The 19,894-nt window shown below is 44.4% G+C and overlaps 1 pseudogene; it reads right to left on the reverse strand.

The window, feature by feature from the left end:
- LOC149469841 (multidrug and toxin extrusion protein 2-like) overlaps nt 1-19,894 on the reverse strand; it is a 90,320-nt pseudogene that overhangs the window by 47,659 nt on the left and 22,767 nt on the right.

Here is a 19,894-nt window from a genome sequence, read left to right on the forward strand (position 1 = left end):
ACGGGCCTCACATAGCTGCTGCCAGGCCCCTAATCTGCCATGGGCCCCTATATACCGCCTCCTCATGCTGCTGCCAAGTCCAGAGTCTGTCATGGGTCCCTGTATGGCCTCCCATTGCTGCTGTCTCCATCGCCACACTCTGCTGCCATGTGCCACTTTCAGGTCTCTTCACACTGCTGGTGTGTTACATTTTTTGACATAGGGTGCAGGCAGATTACGGGCCTCACATAGCTGCTGCCAGGCCCCTAATCTGCCATGGGCCCCTATATACCGCCTCCTCATGCTGCTGCCAAGTCTAGAGTCTGTCATGGGTCCCTGTACGGCCTCCCATTGCTGCTGTCTCCATCGCCACACTCTGCTGCCATGTGCCACTTTCAGGTCTCCTCACACTGCTGGTGTGTAGAATTTTTTGACATAGGGTGCTGGCAGATTATGGGCCTCCTATAGCTGCTGCCAGGCCCCTAATCTGCCATAGGCCCCTATATACCGCCTCCTCATGCTGCTGCCAGGTCCAGAGTCTCTCATGGGTCCCTGTACGGCCTCCCATTGCTGCTGTCTCCATCGCCACACTCTGCCATGTGCCACTTTCAGGTCTCCTCACACACTGCTGGTGTGTAGAATTTTTTGACATAGGGTGCTGGCAGATTATGGGCCTCCTATAGCTGCTGCCAGGCCCCTAATCTGCCATAGGCCCCTATATACCGCTTCCTCATGCTGCTGCCAGGTCCAGAGTCTCTCATGGGTCCCTGTACGGCCTCCCATTGCTGCTGTCTCCATCGCCACACTCTGCCATGTGCCACTTTCAGGTCTCCTCACACACTGCTGGTGTGTTACATTTTTTGACATAGGGTGCAGGCAGATTACGGGCCTCACATAGCTGCTGCCAGGCCCCTAATCTGCCATGGGCCCCTATATACCGCCTCCTCATGCTGCTGCCAAGTCCAGAGTCTGTCATGGGTCCCTGTATGGCCTCCCATTGCTGCTGTCTCCATCGCCACACTCTGCTGCCATGTGCCACTTTCAGGTCTCTTCACACTGCTGGTGTGTTAAATTTTTTGACATAGGGTGCAGGCAGATTACGGGCCTCACATAGCTGCTGCCAGGCCCCTAATCTGCCATGGGCCCCTATATACCGCCTCCTCATGCTGCTGCCAAGTCTAGAGTCTGTCATGGGTCCCTGTACGGCCTCCCATTGCTGCTGTCTCCATCGCCACACTCTGCTGCCATGTGCCACTTTCAGGTCTCCTCACACTGCTGGTGTGTAGAATTTTTTGACATAGGGTGCAGGCAGATTACGGGCCTCACATAGCTGCTGCCAGGCCCCTAATCTGCCATGGGCCCCTATATACCGCCTCCTCATGCTGCTGCCAAGTCTAGAGTCTGTCATGGGTCCCTGTACGGCCTCCCATTGCTGCTGTCTCCATCGCCACACTCTGCTGCCATGTGCCACTTTCAGGTCTCCTCACACTGCTGGTGTGTAGAATTTTTTGACATAGGGTGCTGGCAGATTATGGGCCTCCTATAGCTGCTGCCAGGCCCCTAATCTGCCATAGGCCCCTATATACCGCCTCCTCATGCTGCTGCCAGGTCCAGAGTCTCTCATGGGTCCCTGTACGGCCTCCCATTGCTGCTGTCTCCATCGCCACACTCTGCCATGTGCCACTTTCAGGTCTCCTCACACACTGCTGGTGTGTAGAATTTTTTGACATAGGGTGCTGGCAGATTATGGGCCTCCTATAGCTGCTGCCAGGCCCCTAATCTGCCATAGGCCCCTATATACCGCTTCCTCATGCTGCTGCCAGGTCCAGAGTCTCTCATGGGTCCCTGTACGGCCTCCCATTGCTGCTGTCTCCATCGCCACACTCTGCCATGTGCCACTTTCAGGTCTCCTCACACACTGCTGGTGTGTTACATTTTTTGACATAGGGTGCAGGCAGATTACGGGCCTCACATAGCTGCTGCCAGGCCCCTAATCTGCCATGGGCCCCTATATACCGCCTCCTCATGCTGCTGCCAAGTCCAGAGTCTGTCATGGGTCCCTGTATGGCCTCCCATTGCTGCTGTCTCCATCGCCACACTCTGCTGCCATGTGCCACTTTCAGGTCTCTTCACACTGCTGGTGTGTTAAATTTTTTGACATAGGGTGCAGGCAGATTACGGGCCTCACATAGCTGCTGCCAGGCCCCTAATCTGCCATGGGCCCCTATATACCGCCTCCTCATGCTGCTGCCAAGTCCAGAGTCTCTCATGGGTCCCTGTACGGCCTCCCATTGCTGCTGTCTCCATCGCCACACTCTGCTGCCATGTGCCACTTTCAGGTCTCTTCACACTGCTGGTGTGTTAAATTTTTTGACATAGGGTGCAGGCAGATTACGGGCCTCACATAGCTGCTGCCAGGCCCCTAATCTGCCATGGGCCCCTATATACCGCCTCCTCATGCTGCTGCCAAGTCTAGAGTCTCTCATGGGTCCCTGTACGGCCTCCCATTGCTGCTGTCTCCATCGCCACACTCTGCTGCCATGTGCCACTTTCAGGTCTCTTCACACTGCTGGTGTGTTAAATTTTTTGACATAGGGTGCAGGCAGATTACGGGCCTCACATAGCTGCTGCCAGGCCCCTAATCTGCCATGGGCCCCTATATACCGCCTCCTCATGCTGCTGCCAAGTCCAGAGTCTGTCATGGGTCCCTGTATGGCCTCCCATTGCTGCTGTCTCCATCGCCACACTCTGCTGCCATGTGCCACTTTCAGGTCTCTTCACACTGCTGGTGTGTTAAATTTTTTGACATAGGGTGCAGGCAGATTACGGGCCTCACATAGCTGCTGCCAGGCCCCTAATCTGCCATGGGCCCCTATATACCGCCTCCTCATGCTGCTGCCAAGTCCAGAGTCTGTCATGGGTCCCTGTATGGCCTCCCATTGCTGCTGTCTCCATCGCCACACTCTGCTGCCATGTGCCACTTTCAGGTCTCTTCACACTGCTGGTGTGTTAAATTTTTTGACATAGGGTGCAGGCAGATTACGGGCCTCACTTAGCTGCTGCCAGGCCCCTAATCTGCCATGGGCCCCTATATACCGCCTCCTCATGCTGCTGCCAAGTCCAGAGTCTCTCATGGGTCCCTGTATGGCCTCCCATTGCTGCTGTCTCCATCGCCACACTCTGCTGCCATGTGCCACTTTCAGGTCTCTTCACACTGCTGGTGTGTTAAATTTTTTGACATAGGGTGCAGGCAGATTACGGGCCTCACATAGCTGCTGCCAGGCCCCTAATCTGCCATGGGCCCCTATATACCGCCTCCTCATGCTGCTGCCAAGTCTAGAGTCTGTCATGGGTCCCTGTACGGCCTCCCATTGCTGCTGTCTCCATCGCCACACTCTGCTGCCATGTGCCACTTTCAGGTCTCCTCACACTGCTGGTGTGTAGAATTTTTTGACATAGGGTGCTGGCAGATTATGGGCCTCCTATAGCTGCTGCCAGGCCCCTAATCTGCCATAGGCCCCTATATACCGCTTCCTCATGCTGCTGCCAGGTCCAGAGTCTCTCATGGGTCCCTGTACGGCCTCCCATTGCTGCTGTCTCCATCGCCACACTCTGCCATGTGCCACTTTCAGGTCTCCTCACACACTGCTGGTGTGTTACATTTTTTGACATAGGGTGCAGGCAGATTACGGGCCTCACATAGCTGCTGCCAGGCCCCTAATCTGCCATGGGCCCCTATATACCGCCTCCTCATGCTGCTGCCAAGTCCAGAGTCTGTCATGGGTCCCTGTATGGCCTCCCATTGCTGCTGTCTCCATCGCCACACTCTGCTGCCATGTGCCACTTTCAGGTCTCTTCACACTGCTGGTGTGTTAAATTTTTTGACATAGGGTGCAGGCAGATTACGGGCCTCACATAGCTGCTGCCAGGCCCCTAATCTGCCATGGGCCCCTATATACCGCCTCCTCATGCTGCTGCCAAGTCCAGAGTCTCTCATGGGTCCCTGTACGGCCTCCCATTGCTGCTGTCTCCATCGCCACACTCTGCTGCCATGTGCCACTTTCAGGTCTCTTCACACTGCTGGTGTGTTAAATTTTTTGACATAGGGTGCAGGCAGATTACGGGCCTCACATAGCTGCTGCCAGACATGTAATCTGCCATGGGCCCCCGTACCGACTCCTCATGCTGTGACGTTGCAACAAGGTGGAATTCAACCCTACATATGTTAGACCGCCTTTACGAACAGCTAAAGGCCATCACAGATTTCCTGATGTTAAAAGCGGATAAAGGTACTCCCTGTGTAACTTAGATGTCAGCCATTGGCAGCTCATGTGTGACACCTGCGCTTGCTCAGGCCCTTTGAGGAGGCCACGCTATTCGTGAGTCGGCAGGACTATGGGATGAATGAGGTCAAATCGGCCATGGGCCCCCGTACCGCCTGTTCACGCTGATGCTGGTCCCACAGTGTGACCTGGGTCCCTGTACGGCCTTCCATTGCTTCCACTCTGCCATGTGCCACTTTGAAATCTCCTCACACTCCTGCGGTTGTCCATTTTGTCATAGGTTGCTGGCAGATTACAGGCCTTCCATAGGTGCCACCAAGCCCCATATCGGCCATGGGCCCCCGTACCGCCTGGTCACGCTGCTGCTGGGCCCATAGTGTGACCTGGGTCCCTGTACCGCCTCCCATTGCTCCCACTCTGCCATGTGCCACTTTCAGGTCTCCTCACGCTCCTGCTGGTTTCCATTTTGTCATAGGTTGCTGTATGGCCTCCCATTGCTGCTGCCTCCACCGCCACACTGTGGCTCCAAACACTGGTTTTGGCCCCGTGACTGGCCAAAGGAGTGAAGTGTGCAGTGATTCTAAGATCGACGGCACTCATCTGCATGTCATACTGACAGACAGTATTATTTCTCTTCCCCAGCAGACTCCAAGGGCATTTAAATTAAAGGTACAGTGTTCTGCACTAATATTAAGTCTCTCTGAAGCCTAGAAACACCCTTTTTTAAGTTAAATTCACAGCGAATTTATTCGACTCGAATCGAATATTGTCCACGAATTCGCCGAATCAGTCGAATCGAATTTTTCATTTCTTCGCTCATCTCTAGTTATTATAACATTTACCTATATACACTGCTCAAACAAATTAAAGGAACACTTTGAAAACACATCAGATCTCAATGGGGAAACATATCATGCTGGATATCTATACTGATATGGACTGGTTAATGTGTTAGGAACATAAGGATGCCCCATCGTTTGATGGAAATGAAAATGATCAACCTACAGAGGACTGAATTCAAAGACACACCAAAAATCAAAGTGAAAAAATGATTCAGCAGGCTAGTCCATTGTGCTGAAATTTAATTGCAGTAACTAAAAATGGTACTCAGTAGTTTGTATGACCCCCACGGGCTTGTATGCATGCTTGACAATGTTGGGGCATGCTCCTAATAAGACAATGGATGGCTTCCTGGGGTATTTCCTCCCAGATCTGGACCAGGGCATCACTGAACTCCTGCACAGTCTGAGGTGCAAACTGGCAATGTCAAATGGACCGAAACATGATATCCCAGAGGTGTTCTATTGGACTTAGGTCAGGCGAGCATGGGGGCTATTCAATGGTATCAATTCCTTCATCCTCCAGGAACTGCCTGCATATTCTCCCCACATGAGACTGGGCATTGTCGTGCACCAGGAGGAACCCAGGACCCACTGCACAAGGGTCTGACAAATGGGTCCAATGATTTCATCCTGATACCTAATGGCAGTCAGGGTGCCATTGTCTAGCCTGTAGAGGTCTGTGTTTCCTTCCATGGATATGCTTTCCCAGACCATCACTGACCCACCACCAAAATGGTCATGTTGAACAATGTTACAGGCAGCATAACGTTCTCCACAGCTTCTCTAAACCCTTTCACATCTGTCACATGTGCTCAGGGTGAACCTGCTCTCATCTGTAAAAAGCACAGGGTTCCAGTGGTGGACCTGCCAATTCTGGTGTTCAATGGCAAATGCCAATCAAGCTCTATGGTGCCGGGCAGTGAGCACAGGGCCCACTACAGGACTTCGGGCCCTCAAGCTACCCTCATGAAGTCTATTTCTGATTGTTTGGTCAGAGACATTGACACCAGTGGCTGGCTGGTGGTCATTTTGTAGGGCTCTGGCCAGGGGCGGACTGACAACTCATGGGGCCCCTGGGCAATAGGGGATCATGGGGCACCTATGTTCTTGCCCAAACTCAAAAACGCCTATAAAAAAGGTACCAGGGGAATCTCATGGAACCCCCTACTGACCCCGGGCCCTTGGGCAGTGCCTGAGTTTCCAAATGGTCAGTCCGCCCCTGGCTTTGGCAGTGATCAACCTGTTCCTCCTTGCACAAAGAAGCAGAGACAAGTCCTGCTGATGGGTTAAGGACCTTCTATTGGCCTGTCCAGATCTCCTAGAGTAACTGTCTGTCTCCAGGAATCTCCTCCATGCTCTTTTTTTTTTTTCTTTTTTTTCTATCCCACTACCCCCCCTTCCCGCCCCTCATCCCCCCTCCTCCCCCTCTGCAGACTCTAGCCCATTCTAATCTCTTGAGGCTTATTAATTTTTTGCTAACATTCTAGTTCATATTTTCCTATATTTCTCTTTCAATCCTGCTCTTTCCCACTTTTCCCATCTCCTAGTATAAACTCTCATCCTATCTTCCTGCATATGGTATGATCTTTCCATTCTACCTATCTGGTTTACTCTGTTAATCCAGTCTTCCTCCTTCGGTACCTCAGCTTTCCACCAAAACTTGGGTATCAACCCTTTCGCCGCATTCAAGAAGTACCAAATACCTGAATCTTTATATTTATTTACAGATGTCTCCACATTGTGTAGGAGGCACGTCGTTGGGTCTAACCCTATGTCAATTTCAGTTATTTCTTCAATCAGTTTGACTATTATCTTCCAAAAAGCCTGGATTTTCGGACATTCCCACCATATGTGAAACACCGTGCCTATCTCTCCACATCCTCTCCAACACATATTTGAGTTTTCCCCATTCATCTTGTGCTCTACACTCGGTGTAATGTGCCATCGTGTCACACACTTATAATTAACCTCAACCTCTCTCATACTAACATTATCGTGTATCAATCTAAACATCTTTCTCTGTCTATCTTCATCAAACCCAACTCCCATATCCCTTTCCCATTTTGTGATAAAAGTTAACTTTGTGTTTGTGTCTAATTCTGTGAGTATTCTATACACTTTTGAAATACCGTGCTTCCCATCCCTTCGTGTCTCTAACAACCTTTCAAACATATTCCACTCCTGTTTTATTCTCAGGGGTTTCGGTAGATTTCCAATAAAACATTTCAATTGATGATATTTCCACTCATCTATTCTAATAAAAATATCTCCCTTCTTCTTTATTAAATCTTTAAGTGATCTCAATTCCCCCTCCACCAAAACATCTCTCAGTTGGGTATCCTCCTTTCTAAACCATCTCCCTGATATCTTATTCTTTCCCGGGGGAAAGTACTCAGTATTTGTGAGAGGCATTAATATAGAATTAAATTCCCATTTCATGTTTTTGTGTAAATTATCCCATACCCTAAAAACATTTAAAGTGTAGACACTTGTGCTTTCTTTAATTCCCCTGAACTGTGGTGGAACCCATATCATCTGACTCAATCTAATGCCACTAAGATCATTTTCAATTGTTACCCAACTTTTCCCCTTATGGTTAAATGTCCAGTCATATATTCTTGCTAAAACCACTGCTTTATAGTATCTCTTGGCATCTGGTAGACCCAATCCCCCTTTCTCTTTAGTCCTACTCAATGTTTCATATTCTATTCTAGGTTTTTTATTCTTCCATATGTATCTTGTTAACATTTTTTTCATTATCTTAAAGAAGGCTTCTGGAATTTTAATTGGTACCATTTGAAATCTGTACAGTATTTTAGGCATAATTACCATTTTGACTAGGTTTATACGTCCTATCCAGGATGGATTTCCTCCTTCTAGTCTTTTTAAATCTTCCCTGATCTCATTTATCAAAGAGATATAGTTTAATCTATAAAACTGCTTAGATGAGGCAGTGAGTTTTATTCCTAGGTATTTTATCTCTTTTTCTCTCCATATAAAGGGGAATTCTTTTTGTAGTTTTTCTTTTTCATTCTTTGATATATTAATATTCAGGATCTCTGTTTTCGTTGGATTTATTTTTAAATTTGATAGTTCACCGTACTCCTTCAGAATCTTCATTATATTTGGGAGAGTTATTCGGGGATTCCCCACATAGAACAATAAGTCGTCCGCAAAGGCCGCTACTCTATGTTCTATGGATTCTATCTGAATTCCCTTTACCGATCCACTATTTCTTATTATTGACAACAGAGGTTCGAGTGACAATACATATAGCAGAGGGGACAGTGGACAACCCTGTCTTGTACCATTAGACATTCCAATGGGTTCTGATCTCTCCCCATTTACCGTGATGATTACAGTAGGCTCCCTATATAATTTACTTATCGCATTCTATCACCTATCCCCAGCACTTTTAAGTTGTCCATCATAAAGCCCCAGTCCACTCTATCAAATGCCTTCTCTGCATCAATTGACAAGAGCACCACCGGGGCTTTCCCTTTTCTACTTTTCTGAATAAGCATCAGGGTTCTCAAGCCGTTATCTCTACCTTCTCTCCCCGGTACAAAGCCCACCTGGTCTCCATGGATCCATTCAGGCATCAGATCCCTCAACCTGTTTGCTAACACCTTTGCATACAGTTTAGTGTCAGTGTTCAATAATGAGATAGGTCTATAGCTGGAGCACTGAGATGGATCTTTTCCCTCTTTGTGAATAAGTACTACATGGGCCTTCAGGGATTCTCTCCTCATTTCCATCCCACCTCCCAGAGCATTCATATATTTCTCCAGCTTGGGTAACAGTACTTCACTAAATTTCTTATAGTACTTAACTGTATAGCCATCCGGGCCTGGGCTTTCCCCCCCCCCCCTGTGCTTTTTAATGCTATTTTAATTTCTTCCTGGGAAATTTCTGCGTCTAGGGAGTTCAACTGTGCTTCACTTAGTTTTGGTAATCCCGCATTTTTTAAGTATGTCATCTTTTTTTCATTAATTCCCTCTTGAGCTTCTTTTAGAGGGCCTTGGGGACTAATATTATATAACTTTTTGTAATACTCCGTAAACACTTTAATAATCTCTTTATTTGAGTGGACCAACTCCCCCTTTGAACTTTTTATCTTTTCTATATAGTTCCTATTTTTCTTTTTATTCAGAGCTCTCATTAGATATCTTCCTGGTCTGTCTCCTCATCTATATCTCTCGTTCAAAACCCTGTTGTATACTCTTCTCTTCTCCTCATCCATCAACCTCTCTAGCTCATCTTTTTTATCCAGCAACTTCTGTCTCGTATCTTTTGTTATTTTCTTCTTATGGATCTGCTCCAAGTCCAATATTTCTTTTAAGAGCCCACTGACCCTCTCTCTTCTTTCCTTTTTCTTCCTTGCTCCTGCCGCAATCAAGATTCCTCTTATGAATACCTTGTGGCTTTCCCAGACTGTAGCTATCGATACTTCCTCTGTTTCGTTCTCCTTAAAGTATACCTTAATCTCTTTCTCGATTTTCTGAACTACATCCTTATCCAGAAGAAGAACCTCATTTAACCTCCACCCTAATCCTCCAGTCCACCTTCTTCCCCATCCCATTTTCATTACGACCGGAGCATGATCCGAGAACGTCCTTGTCTCTATGTCAATTTTAACCAGATGATCTATAAGTTGATGGTCTATTAAGATGTAATCTAATCTCGAGTATATCTCATGTGCATTAGAGAAGAAGGTATAGTCTCTGTCTTTCATATGCGTTATTCTCCAGATATCCACTAGTTGATATTCATGCATCACTTTTTTCAAAGCTCTCAGAGACCTACTCCCCTCTCTTTGCACAGAAGAGGTATTATCCTTTTGTGGGTCCATACAGAAATTTAGGTCTCCTGCTACTATCAAGCGCCCCTTTTTAAATTCCATTAATTTTCCCAACAGACCCTTCATATACATCTCCGGGTTTTTATTAGGGCAGTATATATTGGCTAAAGTACACTCAATCCCCTGAAGTCTACCTTTTAAGAATAAAAACCTCCCCTCCGGGTCGGTTCTTCTATCCTCTAGCTCAAATCTCATATTCTTTGCAAAACCTATTGCAACCCCTTTTGCTCTTTTAATTGGAGAATCTGCATAATACCATGTTGGGTAGTGTTTGGATTTCAATTTCACGTTTGCCTCTATCTCAAAGTGCGTCTCCTGTAAAAATACCACTGATGTAGCCCTATGATGTAACTCATTAAACAACCTAAATCTCTTCCCTGGACAACTCAGCCCGTTCACATTATAGGTTATAAACTGTATTTCTTCCATCTTTCCCAGTTAACTCCATCTCTCTTCCAAATTGCCTCTTCCTCTTTATCCCTTCTGTCATGCAGAGTGTTGACCCAATACCTCCTCCCCTCCCTCACTCCAACCCGACTCCCATCCCCCCTCCCCTCCACCCCACCCCCCTCCATCCTCTCCCCTACCCCTCTCTCCCACCCCCCCATTAGGCCTACTAGTTGCCTTCTAATCATTTGTGGACCTAGTGCCACGTTTGATTTTTGACCCTGGGGTTGAACTCTAACCCTGTACGGTTCACCTTCCCCCCAAAGTTCCCTTATCTATCCATTCTCTATTTCTCTTTTTACCTTGCTGCCATTCCTCTTTTCCCCCAGCATATATCCCTCCTTCTTCCTCCCCCCAACCTGGAATCTCTATTCTCTGGATGTCAAGTTTATCAAAAAAGTCTCTCAGTTCCTCAGGAAATCTTAAGTATGCGGTAACTCCATTCTTCCATCCGATTAAACACATCGAGCTACTCCATCTATATTGTATATTCTGTTTTTTCATCTGTTCTAATAGTGGTTTCAATGATCTCTTTCTCCTCAATGTCTCAACTGTCAGGTCTGCAAAAACTTGTATATTTTTCCCTTCATATTTAATGCTGGTTCTTCCTTTTATCTTCTTCCATATTTCTTCTCTCTCTCCATTTTTATGGAATTGTACAACTACATCTCTCGGTCTCTCTTCCATCTGCTCTCGTTGGAGCCTTCCTATTCTGTATACATTATCCAGTTCACATGTCTCTGTACTAGATTTATCCATAATGGAGTTTAAAATTTTATGTACTGTCCCTTTTAAATCTTCTCCTTGTGCAGGTTCCGGGACTCCTTTTATTCTGAGGTTATTTTTTCTATGCATGTTATCTTGAGTCTCCAGCTTATACCACAGCTTATTTTGTGCTTTCCTTATCTCCATTAACTGATTTCTCAATTCAGGGATAGCTTGTTCATATTTTTTAATTTTTGCTTCTGTTTCTTCTACTCTTGATAGTAAATGTCCTAAATCATTCCGGATAATTCCCATCTCTTGTTTAATAGATTTTTCCAAATTTCTAAACATTTCTGCCATCTCCTTTTTATTTGGGATTTGTAGTTCTCCTTCATTTTCTCTCAGCTCTGTTCCCTCTGGTGTTAATTGACTATTATTATGCATTTCCACAGATGACCTGACGCTCCTATCCATACTTTTTTCCAATATACTTCCTTCACATATCCCCTGAGATCTTTCTGGGGTCTCATTACCCTGGGATATAAATTTTTTTATCGTTCCAGATTTGGGGTGCTTGGGACCGCTCCCTTTACTATTTTTACTCTTCATATTTTTTGTAGGTCCTGTCTCTCTCCTTTAAGCCTTTAGGGCATATGTTGTAATACGTCCTTTTAAAGAAGGTCCATTTTTTCTGCCCCTTTGGGAATCCCCCCTATTTATTCCTCTCCTGCTTCCATACTTTACAGTCCATATACAAATTTAATATGTAATTCAGCCACTCTCACTCACCCTTCTCCGACTGCTTTTCCAGGAAGGCTGCCTTTCAAGCTCATTGTCCTCTATTCAGGGGTCCCTTCAGGCATTATTTCCTCTTTTGGGGGATTCCTCCGGGTTCCTCTCTTTCTCCTTTGCGCCCCTCCTCCACAGGTGGCCAGCAGAACGGACTCCCCTTCGTTGGGACGGTGTTTCCCCAGTTCTTTAAAACACCGTCCGCCTTACAGCGCTGCTGCTCTCCCAAAGCTGGGTCCTCGTGGCCTGTCAGTGAGATAGCCGGCGTCTCCCTCTGCCTAGGAGAGACAACCGGCTTCTCTTCCTCCCAGTACTCCCTTGCGGGAGGTCACGTGACCGCCTCGCGTCCCCTGGTCTCCCAACAGCCCGCTGCATCCGACGAGGGGTTTAGTTCGTCCCACTGCCGCGGTCCCCGAAAGCTCCGTCCTCTCCACTCTTCAGGCGGGACCCCCTCTCAAAGGTAGGGTTAAGCTGGGCTCCTCTGCAGCATATTTCTTAGGAACGATGGGGTGAGGGTGGCTATCCCACGGAGAGCGTTCACATCGCTCTCTCCCCTGCCGCCATGGTCAGGCTCCTCCCTGCTTTGCCAGAGCATCTGGGCTCTCCTCCATGCTCTTGAGACTGTGCTGGGAGACACAGCAAACCTTCTGGCAATGAAACGTATTGATGTGCCATCGTGGAGGAGTTGGACTGCCTGTGCAACTTCTTGAGGGTCATCTCATTGTTGCCCATCTAGTGCACCTGTTAATTTCATTAACACCAAAACAGCTGAAACTGATTAACAATCCCCTCTGCTACTGAACTGACCAGATCAGTATCCCAGGAGTTTAATTGACTTGATCCTATACTCTGATTAAAAAAAATGTTCCTTTAATTTTTTTGAGCAGTGCATGTTTGGTGGTCTTTTCTTCAGTACACTAAATGAATTCTTTATGGTAAGTGATGTGGTACCTAGAAGACTTCTAAATGCACACATCTGGCCACCATCTTCCAGGGAAGATGCAAACTGAATGCTTTGCCGTCTCACCAGTTGCCCTAATACCTTTTCTGTGATCTCCTTAGCTCTTGCTGACTAAACTGGAGTCTCATGGAGTGGGTGCAGTTATGTGGATACAGTAGGGGCATTCCCTGCAAAGATTTGCTAGTGTCCACCTGAAGGTAGTATCATGTAACCTAATGTCTGGAAATAAAGTTCCTGTGTCCGGTACCATAACACCAGTATATGGAATTTACAATCAAAATTTCTATATTTTCCATCTAGTGAATTACCCCATTTGGTCATCTGTGCACACTGACCACATGGGGTTGCTCGCTCAGCACTGTATAGTTCTCCATACATAGTACACCCTTGTAATTTTTTTTGGAGATGAGGGGTGGTGATGTCACAGTCTCCACCTCGTCCAATTGGCGGCAGTGCCAAATGAGCAAACCCCCTGTGGTAACTGTGCAGAGGGGAAGCTGATTGCACAGCACCTGGCAACACTTGGAAGATCGCAGTTATCATTGTAGTATTACCAACAACTACAGCTTCCCCAGTGGCAGTATCCAATACAGATAAATCCTGGAATTCAACTTTAGCATTCTATTAATTTTTAGATAGCTGAGCTAAGTAATGAAATACTTACATTTATGCCCTCACACAGATGCAGTGGAGCAAATAGAAGCATGATATTTGAGAACAAATCAATTATGTCTCTGAATGTAAAGACAAAAAGAAATGCAATTAAATCACGTAAGGACGTACTATAAAACATTTACTGTACCATGACAGCATAATCTAAAAATATGTTCTCCTTTTTTATGTACCGTAGGTAAGGAGAAATAAAAAAGTAATGTTATCACTTACTAATAGCTGTACCTTTGTAGATAAATTATCCTTCTTAACGTACAATGTGTTTTATACTTTATACCCAGAGGAGCTGAATATTTACCAGTCTTGGCTGCAAGGGATTGCAAAATGAAACATGAGCTGAAGATGGAGGTGGTTGTATTAGAAAAATGAAGCTGTACAACAGAAACCTCAGCTGGAGGTATTCACAAATGTTCAGGTATGTTAAAAATGATGCCGGAGCAGAGCAAACCAGTAAAAACAAGAGCTCACTGTAATGGCTTGGGACAGTAGGTAGGCTGTGTTCTACAGAATAAAGATGAATCATTATTTTTAACCATTTTTAATTTTTTTGCCCTCCTGAGGATTTACCCCCCTTCCTGACCCGGCCATTTGTTGCGATACAGCACTGCGTTACTTTAACTGACAATGACACGGTCATGCAACACTGTACATAAATTAAATTTATGTCCTTTTTTCCTACACAAATAGAGATATATTTTGGTGGTATTTGATTATCTCTGCATTTTTTATTTTTTGCACTATAAACAAAAAAAGACCAACAATTTAAAAAAAAAAACAATATTTTTTGCTATAAGACGTATTAATATTTTTTTTTTTAAAAACTCTAATTTTGTCATAAATTTAGGCCAAACTGTATTCCGCTACATGTCTTTGCTAAAACAAATCCCAATACGTGTAAATTAATTGGTTTGTGTGAAAGTTATAGCGTCTACAAATAGCTGTATATTTACTGCAATTTGTATTTTTTTTTTACTAGTAATGGCGGCGATCATCGACTTATAGCGGGACTGCGGCGGGCATTCTGACACTGGGTGGGAACTGACTAACTGCCACTGACATCCCCAGTGACACTAATACAGAGATACCCTGCAGTCAACATTGGATTGCATGTAATAGTAAGTAAAGGGGAATAGGAGGGATAGGACATACGGTTTCCAGTGAATTTAAAATTGTCCCAGACTGAAAGGGAGTGTTTAATTATTGAATTAGAAACCATTTTACAGAATTGAGTGGGTATCAATACGATGGTCTCAATGGAAATAGGATCTAGTATAGATGCTTCGATGGAGGTCTAAGTGGTGGGTGTTTATAGTTATGATATGCTGTAAGTTGAGCCATTCGTCCTTAGTTGGAAGAGAGTATTACGACTGACTTGGGGTTTAACCTTGTTCCAGATAAAGGCAAATATCAGGTTCAGAATTGGTCTCAGTATTCTGGGGGGTATCGTAATTGGGAGGACACAAAGTAAAAAAAGCAATTTAGGGAGTGTAGCAGGCTCCTTGTACAAGAGGATTCAGAAGGAATCACATGTTCAGCAGTCAGTCCTTCCTCTCTCTCCTATTTGTAAAACCTGGGCATTCTGCCAAGTTCATGACTCATCCACTACACAGCAAAGAATGCTGGGAAGGGGAGGAAGCAGGAAGTGAAGGGGAGAACAGAGAGACACGAGGCTGGAGAAAAGACAGGGACATGTGGAGCCCATCCAAGCAGAAGAGGAGGCACTACAGCACTCAGCGCGGATAGAGGGACCCTGCTGTGTGTTCAGAGTCTGGTGAGCTGTCCCACTGGAGAAAGTAAGACACACCATTCACACTTTGCATATAGACTGGGACATCCGCACCCCACTGCTGGGATCTCACCCATCCAGGGCCCTGTGCAAGCCACAGATCCCTCTGCCTGCTTTGCCCCTCACCACCAGTGTAATTGAGACTGTCTGCCCCGGGGACTGACACATACTGGGAGATTGCATCCTGCGACTGCCCCTGGTCTTGGGGTGCTTTGTGTTGCATTTAGACACTGAGGTTGGACCCTCTCAGCCCAGAAACCTAGTGAAATTGGATGTAACCCACACCAGCTGAAACTCCAAAGAAGCCTTCAGCTGCTATTTACTTCATTGTAAGGACTAAACGTGCACCAACTAGAGCTCCACCGTTACAAGTACTAGAGTGGGGGAATCTGGCTTAGTAGATTTATTAGAGGTACCTCTTTATTGCATTCTGTTCTGACTCTGAGGTGATTTTTGGCTAACGCCCCTCAGAAGCAGAATCATACACCGGTGTGGGTAATACATTTCATTGATAGAGTATAAGTAAGTTTATTTGTTTGATATCAGTTGTATTCTGCTTAAAGTGCAACTCTGCCATCCGGAGACTTTTGACTGTGAAGCCCTCTAGTGGCAGACCAAATTTACTGCATTGCATAAAAGAAGAAAAGTAAGTTTTGAAGTAGAAAGGGGAACCCCACCCCTCTACACTGCATTTCATTCTCTATAAAATTGTTCTTGTTTCATTTAACCCTGTGTCAGCAAATTTCTTGGCGGTGTATTTGCTATTCATCACCAGTTGTGCCAGAGGGATTGGGTTTGCTTAGGGTTGGATCTATTGAGCGCAGGACCCATAATATATTCCAGCTTTTCCCAAGGGGAAGTGCTACAGGAGGATAACCATTTTTATCAACGATATGCATCCCAACCACATGATCTGGTTGTACCTATTATTCCTAGCACCAGTTTTTTTTTTTCTATATGTTTACAGACATAGGGACCTTGAATAGAATTAAGTTTTGCCTTCCACAGCAGTCCAAGTTTCTCATGTGACCCCGTGGGAAAATAAATGCCCACCCCTGGTTTAGGGTATATGGAAGTGTTAGGGAGCTAAACTGGGGATTCTTTGTCTAAAGTTGAACTTGTCATTTATGTAAGTATGCACTAATCCTGACAAAATGAAAGCCAGGCATCTATCACTTGTGATTTAGTGATCCATGTCACTTTAACCATGTTTTGGGACATGTGTGTTTTCTTGCACTATTTATTCCCTTTTTTTGCACTATTTATTTATTTTTTATGCATTCACATATGTATTTTCTTTATATGGGTGTAGACTCTGTATATGATTGCACAATATTGTAAATAATAGATGTATATACATCTCATATAGTGGATTACATAAGGGGATTGTCATTTACTGTATCTATTTATTTCTGATTGTGTATAATATATAGGTTATTGTGTGGGAGCGCAGCACCATTTTTCTCTCTTTATGTACTAATCCTGTCCTTTATTTTCAGTTTTGGCCTTGTAAAGAAGTGACAGGACATTTAAGCAAGCTGACATGGCAGTAAGGCTTATCAGTAATGCTGGAAACTGCCTTTGGGAAAGTCAAGCTATGGAACATACTGTGGGTGTGGAGGCATGAGAAAATGAAAGCTTTGATGTACTCTCTGTGAGACTGACCAAGGGTGAGACAGTGCAGTGCTGACATCAAGCTGGTTGAGTGAGGCACCTGTTCTGTAGGGTTTGAGGCATCATTCTGGCCACCAGAAAGACCTGTCAAGTGACTGAAGTAGTTATAGCACTGTCACAAACCCTTGTGAAAGGAAAGTTGCTAAGTGCCAGTGCCCTTGTCTAGAAAACTTGTGAGCCAATTAACAAATTAATATATATGGACTGCTACTTTCTAAAGGTACCCTCCACTTACAGTATATGCAAGATACTGAGTTTCAAGAATGGTCTGAGATGATGCAACCCAGGGCTACAGGAATAGTTAGAGAATAAAAAACATACATGCATAAACACACATAAGAAAAAGAATAATGCGGAGATGGATATCACTAGACCAAAATATAAAAAAAAAATTATATATTGATGCTAGCAGCTATTTCTTAGAAGCACTCACTTATATTTTTTCCCTAGAATACACACACATAGGTTAAGCTAGAAAGACCTGTCTTTTTTTCAAGCTTATAAACTACAGTATGTAAAAACCTTCTTTAGCCATTAATCTCATTCTGTCCCACCATTACTAATGTTTTAATTTCCCCGTCATCAGCACAAGCCTCCTTTCCTGATTCAAGATGCCAATAAAGCTAAAGCTGAAAATCAAAGAAATTGTAACTGAACCCTAAAAAGTCCTTTACAAAATATACTGATCCTGTAAGACATTTTTTTTCTATATAGCTTTTACAGTTTTCCCATAGAATCACAGTGGCTAGGTGGTTAGCACTTCCTCCTAGCTATATAGCTTTTACATTTTTCCCATAGCATCACAGTGGCTAGGTGGTTAGCACTTCCTCCTAGCAGCACTAGGGTTGTTGTCTTGAATCCCAACCATAGCACTACTACTCCCTGTGCCTGTATAGGGTTCTTCTGGGTACCCCAAAGACATGCTGGTTAATTAGCTCCTGTCTAAATTGGCCTTAATATGTGTATGTATGAATATGAGTTAGGAACCTTAGATTGTAAGCTCCTTGAGGGTAGAGAGTGATGTGATTATACAATGGGGGGAGGCTGTGTAAATTGTAAGTACCAGTAATAGATAGATAATAAAACAAGGTAATGTGTTGAAAATCACTTTTCTGCTTAAAAACATAACAATCTCAAATTTACTGTACTGTTGGCGGTGGGCCTTGACCCCGAGAGGCCACATATTTACCTATCAGATGTAAACAAATGTGCCGAGAGAGCGCGTGCCCTGCGCGCTCCTGGCGTCTATTGGAAAGCTCCCAATCACTACTTGTGATCAGAAGCTTTCCGATCATGTGACAGCCAATCACGGTAGTCACATGGTCATAAACCCCACCCCACCTCCCGAGATCACAAACCCCTTAAAGGGCCGGTAGGTGCAACGCCAAGGGGTTAATTACCTTTCTTTTCAATAAAAATGATTAAAAGGGAAGGCATAAAAATCTCTTTGGAAATGTGCAATCACTGCTTATTTTTATGCCACAAGTTGCATCAAGGGAATAAATCATCATTTATATGGATTTGAAGACATTGCTTTTCTCCAAACTACTTACCTATCATTTGTAAACATGTAACCTATGACATTTTTCAGAGCAAGTGCCATACTGCTGATCAACAAGCAACTGAATGCTGAAAAACAGGAATCACAAATTAGTCAGAAAAATAATGCATATGCTTACTAATACATTAAATAAGAGTAACCGAATTGTAGCATTCCATGACCAATTAAATTGTATAACTGAAAACAAATGACACATAAACACAAGACTAATATTTTTCATATGTGTGCTAATCTTGTCAAATAATGTGTATCTATAATCATATTTAGAATTTTGGATAGAGTGCGTTAAGAACTTTGTTATAAATTAAAAAAAAAAAAATTACAGAAGATTTCCATTCACTATCAGAAAGTCAGGGAAAATATCTCCCAAGTGAAAGTAAACCCCCTCTTAGACAACTGTCACTGAATTAGGTGTCCCCATTGAAAGATGTCCCTCTCCTGTTCCTGTGACAACTGTAAGCATTTGAATAAATTCCTGACCCTGTAAAAATGGCTACCTGTAAAGAGAAAACTTACCACTTTGTAGAAACCCAAAGAAGAAGCCGGTACTACTTTACATGTATCTATACTATTTGTCAAGTAAACTAAGATACCTAAGCAAACATATTTTATTTACAATTCCTCACTTTGCAGAGGCACATCTGGAAAGTGAATTCAAAAAGGACCAACTACTCATTTACTTAGAGGCACCTTCGCAACATTTACCCAGGGTACACATGCCTATTTTGAAAATGGCTATATCATTCTGGAAAGGAAAAAACTGTCCACTTAGTCTGACCTCTCATCAGAATTAGCTTTGTGGAACAATCCTCCAAAATATGTCCTATAGTCAATTATATGGCAGCAAAGAGGTATAGTAACTCTCTCTGACATCTATTACAATGGTACTTTATGTTCATTTGAATAGCTGCAAGTAAACAATAACCTTACACAAGTTTCTTTTTCTAAAGGTGTCTGCAACTGAGACATGCCTTGAATTCCTCAAGGGTGTGGAAATTTTTGAAAAAACTACTTGTCCAGGTACTAAATCGGTGTCCCAATCTACTTGTCCCTCATTGCAATCTACTTGTCTTGATAAAAAAAAACAACAAAAAACTACATTTTAACCAAAACTGTATTTAAATCTGCTTTAACCACTTGCCCTCCTGAGGATTTACACCCCTTCTGGACCGGGCCATTTTTTGCTGTTCGGCACTGCGCTATTTAAACTGGTAATTGCGTGGTCATTCAATGCTGTACCCAAACTAAATTTATGTCCTTTTTTCACACAAATAGAGCTTTCTTTTGGTGGTATTTGATCACCTCTGTGTTTTTTTGCGCTATAAACAAAAAAA

This window comes from Staurois parvus, unplaced genomic scaffold (genome assembly GCF_062004578.1).
Source record: "Staurois parvus isolate SC_StPar_1 unplaced genomic scaffold, SC_StPar_1.0 ptg000058l, whole genome shotgun sequence".
NCBI lineage: Eukaryota > Metazoa > Chordata > Amphibia > Anura > Ranidae > Staurois > Staurois parvus.